This window comes from Tenrec ecaudatus, chromosome 3, assembly GCF_050624435.1.
Source record: "Tenrec ecaudatus isolate mTenEca1 chromosome 3, mTenEca1.hap1, whole genome shotgun sequence".
NCBI classification, from domain to species: domain Eukaryota; kingdom Metazoa; phylum Chordata; class Mammalia; order Afrosoricida; family Tenrecidae; genus Tenrec; species Tenrec ecaudatus.
The window spans coordinates 40,488,292-40,497,233 of NC_134532.1; positions in this window are offsets into that span (position 1 = coordinate 40,488,292).

The window sequence follows — 8,942 nt, forward strand, 5'->3', positions numbered from 1 at the left end:
CTAGCCATCAGGATTTCAGACCACATTTGAGATGAGCAGCAGAGCTATCCTGGTGTGTGACTCTGTCAAGTTCTCCAAGTTTCCTCTTATTTATACCTGATGTAGACCAGAAATGCATTCGTGAATGTGAATTAATTGTATGTACAAGTGCCCTATAGAGTTAAAAGCTGAAGCCATCTCTTTGATACAATATTAAGCAAGGGCATTGCTGCATAGGTTGCACCTAAACCTCTGACAGCAAAGTACACCCATCAAGGAGTGACTGTGGAGCGTTATTTTCCTATTGGCAGCCGCCCTCGGTAAGATAAGACATGGGGCTGGAGAGAAGACTGGCAGCTCCAGAGCCCTCAACTTCTGGTTTAGTTCCTCACAGGTGTGCATGCCCAGATGCAGTTAGTGCAGTCTGAGGCCGAGGTGCAGAAGCCAGGAGAGTAGGTGAAGGTGTCCTGCAGGACTTCCAGATACACCTTCTCCAGCTACAGTACGGATTGGGTCTGACAAGCACCAGGAAGAGGCCGTTAGTGGATGGGTTGGATCAACAACCATGCTGGGAAGTCACCATATGCCCAGGGCTTCACACAAGGCAGGAAGACATCTCCTGGGATGCGTCATTCAGCACAGCTTATCTACAGATTGGCAGCCTGAACTCCGAGGACACTGCCACCTCTTCCTGTGTGAGACACACGCTGTAGAAATCCACATCCCGAGAGCATCAGGACACCTGAGGGCAGGGCAGCTGTACTCGCTGAGGCAGTGACTCAGAATATTCAGTTGAATCTTCTCTTTATTTCCCAGTTATGAATTTAGAGATGAGAAACACAGAACATTACTTCCTGTGAAATTAGCATTAAAATACCGTGAAATTAAATCAGCCCCTCGAGGGGGGAGGATAAGAAACACCTTGGTATGTAGCCTTTCCTTAGCTCTCTGTGTAAATACTTCCATCTCCGTACTGAGAACTATGCAGACTCCATGAAGGTTCGATTTACCACCTCCAGACACAATGACAAAAACACAGTTAATTGGCAAATAGAAACTTAGAAAATGGAAGGCAAGGCCATGTAGTACTCTGTGAGAAAAGAGGGAGAGGGAGTCAGTGTGATCCCAGACACAGACTCCCTGCTGGGAGAGACCTGTGCTGCAGGGGGCACTCAGATTCCACAGATCACAGGACACACCCCAGGGGCAGGTGTTGATGCACGGTTTCAGGGATGGATTCTTGTTGTGGTCTGGGGATGCTTCTCCATTACACTGTTTCCTCCAATGAATTTATCTATTTTTATGACAAAGGAATGCAAGATCAATGTATAAGAAATATGTAAAATCAGACCTATTGCATGTAGGATGTATTATAATGGAATTGAAAACTCAACAGTAGAAAGTGGGGAGGAAGGAGCACATAAAATATAAATTTTATTTATTAGTGTTATACCTCACTTATTTTTATGTTAAAGTTTACAGCAAATGCATTTTTCAAGTACTGTTTGATAATAGTTGTATTGGTTGGATTTCCTCTTTTTAAAAAAAACATTTTATTAGGGGCTCATACAACTCTTATCACAATCCATACATATACATACATCAATTGTATAAAGCACATCTGTATATTCTTTGCCCTAATCATTTTCTTTTTTTTTCTTTTCTTTTTTTACATTTTATTAGGTGCTCATACAACTCTTATCACAATCCACACATATACATACATCAATTGTACAAAGCACACCCATACATTCTTTACCCTAATCACTCTCAAAGCATTTGCTCTCCATTTAAGCCCTCTGCATCAGATCCTCTTTTTTTTCCCCTCCCTTGCCGCTCCCCCCTCCCTCATGAGCCCTTGATAATCCACAGATTGTTATTTTGTCATATCTTGCCCTATCCGGAGTCTCCCTCCGCCCCCCCCCCCCTTCTCTGTCGTCCATCTCCCAGGGAGGAGGTCACATAAGGATCCTTGTAATCAGTTCCCCCTTTTCAACCCACTGACCCTCCACTCTGCCAGCATCGCCCCTCACACCCCTGGTCCTGAAGGGTTGGATTTCTTTGAAGGCAGATATGATCTTATCACAGACAGTACTGTATTTCATGATGGGTTTAGCAAGATCCTTTCTGACAATGCCATCCCCTTCTCTTCATTGTGTTGTTCCCGTCCTAGTAAATCTTATGATTTCCTGATCAACTTGCAATACCATTTAAGTACATTTAAGCTCACGAATGGCTAGGATAAAAAGCAAACTTCAAGCATCCCATTTCATCCTTGGCCCCTTCCAATTTTCCTAAATTTGTAGTATGCAAATGATAAGTTTTGATCATTAGAAGACTTTTGCAGCTCTTTCTCTTTACCTTGAGACATGCCCCGTCAGCAAATGAAAATCCTGACAGCTCCACTCCCAGAGCCTTTACCTAAATTACGTCTTCATGGCCGACTCCCCTCCAAGAAACCAGCTCCTCTTCAGTAACATTTTGAGTGCCCTCAAACCTGAGGACCCCATCATCTGGCAGTAGCTTCAACAATTTCCTAATTCCTTTCCTTAGGCTGTCAGTATTCAACAATGCTTCAAAGTTATGCATACGATTTTCAATGCTTCTTTCACTGAAGAAGGTAGTGGGGTCCTTCTGCATTGTCTAGTCTTAGACTGGAAGCTTTGATGAAATCTGTTCACTTTGGGTGACCCTGCTGGCATTTGATATAACAGTGACATATCTTCCAGCATCACAGCAACACACAAGCCACCACAGTATGATGAACGAACAGACAGGTGGTGAGAATATAACATTATTTCTTCAAAATATATCACACAAATTTTGGCTAATATTTTAAATACAATAAATAAGTAACAGCAGAACTCCACCAAATAGTGGAGTGATTCAATTCAATATTTTCAATTATGATCTTAACATTTAAATAAAAAGCCATGAGGACATCAAGAATTTAATAAGTAAACAAACAAACAAATGGGTCTAGCAAACTAGAATCAATAACCAATACATAGCATATGGAACCAAAACCAAAACATAGTGCTCCCGTTAAGCAGGGCTTTATTTCAGAAATAAAGGTAAGCATGAAATGAATAGAAACAAACATAGATAGAAAATAGAAGTACAGATATATGAGAGATACAAGATATAGACAGGCTATATAGAGAAAATTGACAGCTAAATAGATAGTTCAGCAGATTGATAGACCAATTAATGGATTTATGATAGATGGATAGATAGATAGATAGATAGATAGATAGATAGATAGATAGATAGATAGATAGATAGATAGCAGAGGTAGGAATATGTATAGATGGATGACATAGAGAAAGAGAAACTCATTCAACAGACACCAGTGTCATTGTGCATTCAGGTTCAGGGATTTGGGCTGAGTCCAGGCAGATGGTGTCTATCCTGAGATAAATTGAAGACTAAATGCACAGACTACTCTGTGAGGTTTGTCATAAGGAGTAAGGATGTTATAAAACAATGACTCACTCTTTAAGAGATTATAGCAAGTAACTGGGTCCCCACAACAGGACCATATCACTTATTTGATGTGTGTTGTGATGCTGATAAAAGCATGTCAGGAAAGCTATGTGAGACCAGATTGCAAGCACCAAGAAGGGCAGAGTAGGATGTATTGCACAGGGTCTCAGGAAAAACAGGCACATGATCCAGATTCAAGACTCAGTGCATGGGGAGCAAGATACAGGTTTCTTAGCAGCATTTGGGGCTCCTCTATTCCATTTTCCCCTGGGTCAAGGTTTTTAGTCCTCTTCCTGTCCCTGAGCATTGAGATTTAGATGTCTTTAGCATAACTGTCAACTCCAGAGAACAGAGGGAGGAGAACTAAGCATGGAATTAGGACATCTTCTCTGGGTCCTTGTTCTTTTCTTGGGAGATCCCGAGTGCACAAACCACAACCTGAGGTGCTCTCTCCCCATCAGAGGAGACCTGAAGGGAAACATTTTAATATTATTTTCTATTTTTATCTTTACTCTTTCTTGTGGATTGTGTGAAAATTTACCGAGAAGATTAATGCTCATTCAACTATTCATACACTCTTGTTTCATTTCATTGACTGTAATACACACTAACTCCTGTTACAATTACCTTTTCTTTCCAAACATTCTTAATTTTCCCTTGGATAAATGTTGTCCTTTTAATCACAGAAGTTTGATTATTCTAAGGTAATTGTATCTCCTCAGGACTATTGCTCCCTGGTAGGCTTGCCAATTATTTGACTGGATTATTTGAAGGGGTGAGTTCAGTCCCACACCTGAAGGAATGCTGACAGCCATAGTCTCAGGACTTGCACAAGTCTACCCAACCAGTAAGCCTAGGCTTTTTATTTTTCTTTTGTGTGTGTGTGTGTGTGTGCGCGCGCATGTGTATTGTTTCAATTTTTGTCTCATTCTACCCAAGACCTTCTAATGCTACCTTATCCAAAAAAGTAGGCACTGATAGCAAGGCACCATTTATTTCTTCTGGTCTTAGAGTTCAGGAGACTCTATCCATGATTTATTACAGCATGGGACGAATGGTTTCCACGTGTCTACAATGATCACCACTCTGGAAAGAGAGAGACATTTAGCTGCACATCATGTGTTTTAAAGTCCCCAGTCACTACCCTCAAAACCCAGATGTAGGACATTGTCTTTTTGGGCAGTTATGTCAGCGGGTCTTGGTGTCCTCTGAATCCCAAGGCCTCCTCCTCAGAGAGAGAAAAGTTAACCCACTGATGGTTTTCTTTAGTTCAGATCAGAGTAGGTCAGAGAAATGTTTAGGCAGATTATGAAACTGATGAAGGTGAAATGTTCCCCATGTTGGACTTTTAACTTCTCTTGTGAACAGAGCTCCACTGTCAGAGAGATGGTGACAAGGGCCAGGTTGACCATGAGCATTCAGAGTGACACACTCATCTTTGGCTTTAATCTGCACGGATTTGTCTGACACTCCGAGAAAAGCTGACAGTCTCTGAGATTTGTTTCCTCTCCTCAGGCAGCAGGAAGCACAGGGGAGACCTGGGTGCTAGGACACACCTGAGAGTCTACTGAGAAGGGGCCACTAGGTTGATGGGATTCTTCAAAGTCTTCACGAAGGAGAGAGAGGTATGTTCTATCCTGGACATAATTCCCCACAGACAGTAAGGAGGGACTGTAAGTGAGGGCCCAGGCTCCTCGGGCTGCAGCCTCACACCAGGTGTCAAACCACTCTCCCCTGAGTGTGGACTGAGAGATGCACTGAGTGGAGAGCCACAGTTCAATACTGTCCGGGGTTAAGGTGCCAATGCCTGTGTGTGTGTGTGTGTGTGTGTTGTGTGATGTTATTAGGATCAGGTTCTGTCCCTCCCAGCAGTCCCAAGACCCGCACCTCCCCCTGCCTTGGCTTTCCAGGGTTATAAAGTTGGAGGAGTGTGACATATAGGGCAGGGCAGAAATATGCAAAGTGGATGACGTCCATTTTAGACCGACAGGCTACCTCCACACGGAAGCACTCTCCTTACCCAGGTGGGATCCTCAGTGTGATTACACTCCATCCTCCTTGCAAGATGGGGTCTGCTATCCTAGATCTCCTCATTTCTTTTCTCCCACGTCAGGTTTGCCACAGGGTTTGAGATGAATGGAGATGTGTGTGTGTGTGTGTGTGTGTGTGTGTGTGTGTGTAGAGGGAATCTCTGATCTCTGAATCCTATCTCCACAGGTGTGTGTGCTCAGGTGCAGCTGGTGCAGTCTGGGGCAGAGGTGAAGAGACTTGGAGAATCTTTGAGGACCTCCCATAAGACATCTGGGTACAGCTTTACTAGCTACTATTTGCACTGGATGAGTCAGACACCTGTAAAAAGGCATGGAATGGACAGGAAGTATTTATCCTAGAGACTCTGAAACCACATACAACCCATCCTTCCTAGGAAAAGTCACCATCTCCACAGACAACTCCATCAGCACCATGTCCCTGCAGTGGAGCACCCTGAAGGACTCAGACACAGCCATGTATTACTGTGCAAGACACACAGTGAGAGAAACCCCTTCCTGAGAGGGGCAGAAATCCTCAGCCTGATGCAGCTGCAGCACAGGAGTCTCTGAGGCAATGCAGAGGCTGAGCAGAGAGAAAAGCTGTCTGCTGTCTCCTAGAGAGTGAGAACATGAGATCATGTCACCGGTCACTGATATGACAGGGAAGCATCTCCCCACGTCAGGTCACTGATGCCTTTTATGGATTTGACTCCCCTGGAGTAGCCCAGTCTGTGACAGCTGAATAACAGCAGTGTTGTAGAGCAGATGAAGTATGGTTTTATAATGACATTCTCAGAGTTCAGCCCTTGCTGCCCTGGAAGAATGTGCAGGTGCATTGTCTTATAGGACAGAAAAACCTCAGCTCAAATTTCCTGGCCTTTTTCTCACGAAAGCCATTCTCAGTATTATTAGAACTTCTTCCTGATAAGGAGCCACAATCACAATCACAATCACAATCACAATCGTGTGTTCATTTGTTTGCCTTCTAACTTGATTCATCTGCCTGCATTCAAATTGATTTGGAGACAGCTTTAGGAAACTCTCCTGGTGGAGCGGTGGTGCTGTGGCATTAGCAAACTGCTCATGGATCCCAGACCTTACACCAGTCAGTTACACTCATAGGGACATACTTGGTGTAGTTTCCTGGTTAAAAATGACCCCCCCAGGAGGAGACTTGAGCCTGCTGAGCCAGGATGTACTTGGTTCAGAAATGTTTACCTCCTTCCGGCTCCTCTTTCTCCTGAAGATGCTGGACCTACCATGCGGTCAGTGTCAGGGAGAATATTTTGGATTGATTAGATTCAGGCAGCACCCAGAAAGAGGCCATTGTGTACAGGGATCTCCTACTTGTCGTCACTGCAGTGCTGACCTTGACCCTGCAAGGAAACAGTTCTAACTACCCATGACCTCTGTGAGCACCAAGGACATATCTGTGTATTACATTGCAGGTGGACACAGACAGGGGAGTCAGTGTGGCCCTCACAGGACAGCTCTGGGGATGGACTGCATGTGGCATTCTGACCAGCAAGGGAAGTTCAAGACAAATGAGCCCAGGATGCAGGAGCAGGTACATTGCTGAGCACAGGTGAGGCTTTCTGCTGTGTCTTGAGTTGGTTTTGTTCCCACAGCTCACAAAGAGATCCAGGGGAAACCCTATTTACAATTGCAGAAGTGTACTAATGTCTCCTAAATTGTAACAAGAACCTCTCGCTGATATCAAGTTGACTTTCTACCCAAAGTGACCTTATAGGACAGGCTCGAAATACCTCTGTAAAAGGTATTTGCATAGAAGTGTCTGGTCTTCACATCCAAGGGTACATAAGGTAGTAAACTGAAAAGGAGGGGTGGTGAGGAAAGGGGGAAAAAAAAGAGATGTGTGGCGGGGCAATAGGGCACAGCGCCACCCAGGGGAGAATATTGTTTCTGTTTCCACAGGGAAAGAGGGCCCAGACTCAAATTCAGTGTTCTGGGATGCGAATGCACCCTGATGGCATGGATTGGGGGGCCAGTGAAGGGGCCTGAGGGCTCCGTCCCAATACCAGCTACATGGACAACTGCCTCTCCTTCCCAGAAGAAATTACTTTAGAGGATGGCACTAAAGCTGCAACTAGGGGAGAGGGACATGTCTGATCAGAGCACACGGGAGCAAATGAAAGGGGAGGAAGGGAGAGTGGAGCACAACCTGGCACACCAGGCCTGGAGGACAATACCCCTGCTCTGAACAGCCAATGCACAGAGTGAACCATATAGCTGGCCTCAGTATGAGACACTACGTCCCTCATGGATCCATGGACCTACGGGGAACAACACTGGAGACTCAGTGTTGAGATTGGCCCGGACTGACCCCATGACACCGAAGCCAAATACTAAAGGCATGCGACAGAGCAATGCAGGGAGCAGAGCAGGAAGCTCCCAAGGGGTGCAAAGGATAGGCTTGGGGCCAGAGCGTGGCGCCCCATTAGACTTGGTTGCAGGAAACGCCTACAGGTCAAAAACCAGACCTTGATCTATTTACAGGTTTTTCTTTCTTTAAAAATTTTTCTATTTCTTTTTTAAATTAATTTACTCTTTTAGGAGTCATTGGTTTTCTTTTTTTGTTGTCATCATTGTGTTCTCTTTTGTCGCTTTGTCTTGCCTTGTTTTTTGGGTGCATATTATTATTATTTCTGCAGATCTATCTAGAAAAGATAGGCTGGATGAACAGTCTGGAGGAGAAAACAATGGGACCTATGTTTCCGAGGGGACATAGGAGAGGGGTAGGTTGGGGGTAAGAAGGTAGTGTTGACCAACCCAGGGACAAGGGAGCAACAAGTGATCCAAAATTAGTAGCAAGGAGGGTGTGAGAGGCCTGGTAAGGGGAATGTAACCAAGAGAAATTACTGAAACCCGAATGAAGGCTGAGCATGATAGTGGGACAAGAGGAAAGGAAAAGGAAATAGAGGAAAGAACTAGGAGGCAAGGGGTATTCTTAAAGATCTACATACAGGCATGTACATGTGTAAATATATTTTTATATGATGATGGGGAAATAGATCTATGTGCATATATTTATAGGTATAGTATAACCTTTAAGGTAGCAGATGGACATTGAACCTCCACTCAAGTACTTACTCAATGCAAGAGCACATTGTTCTACTAAATTGGCATTCCATGCTGCTCACCTTCCAGACACGATCACTTAAGACAAATGTGTGCATATGCAAATGTGGTGAAGAAAGCTGACGATGCCCAGCTATCAAAATATAAAGCATCTGGGCTCTTAAAGGTTTGAAGATAAATAAGAAGCCATCGAGCTCAGAAGCACAAAGCCTACATGGAAGAAGCACACCATCCCGCGTGACCACGAGCTGTTGAAAGGATCAGGTACCAGGCATCAAAGAACAAAAAAATCATATCATTTAAAATGAGGATGAGTGCAGAATTGGAGAGCCAAAGCCTATCTGTAGG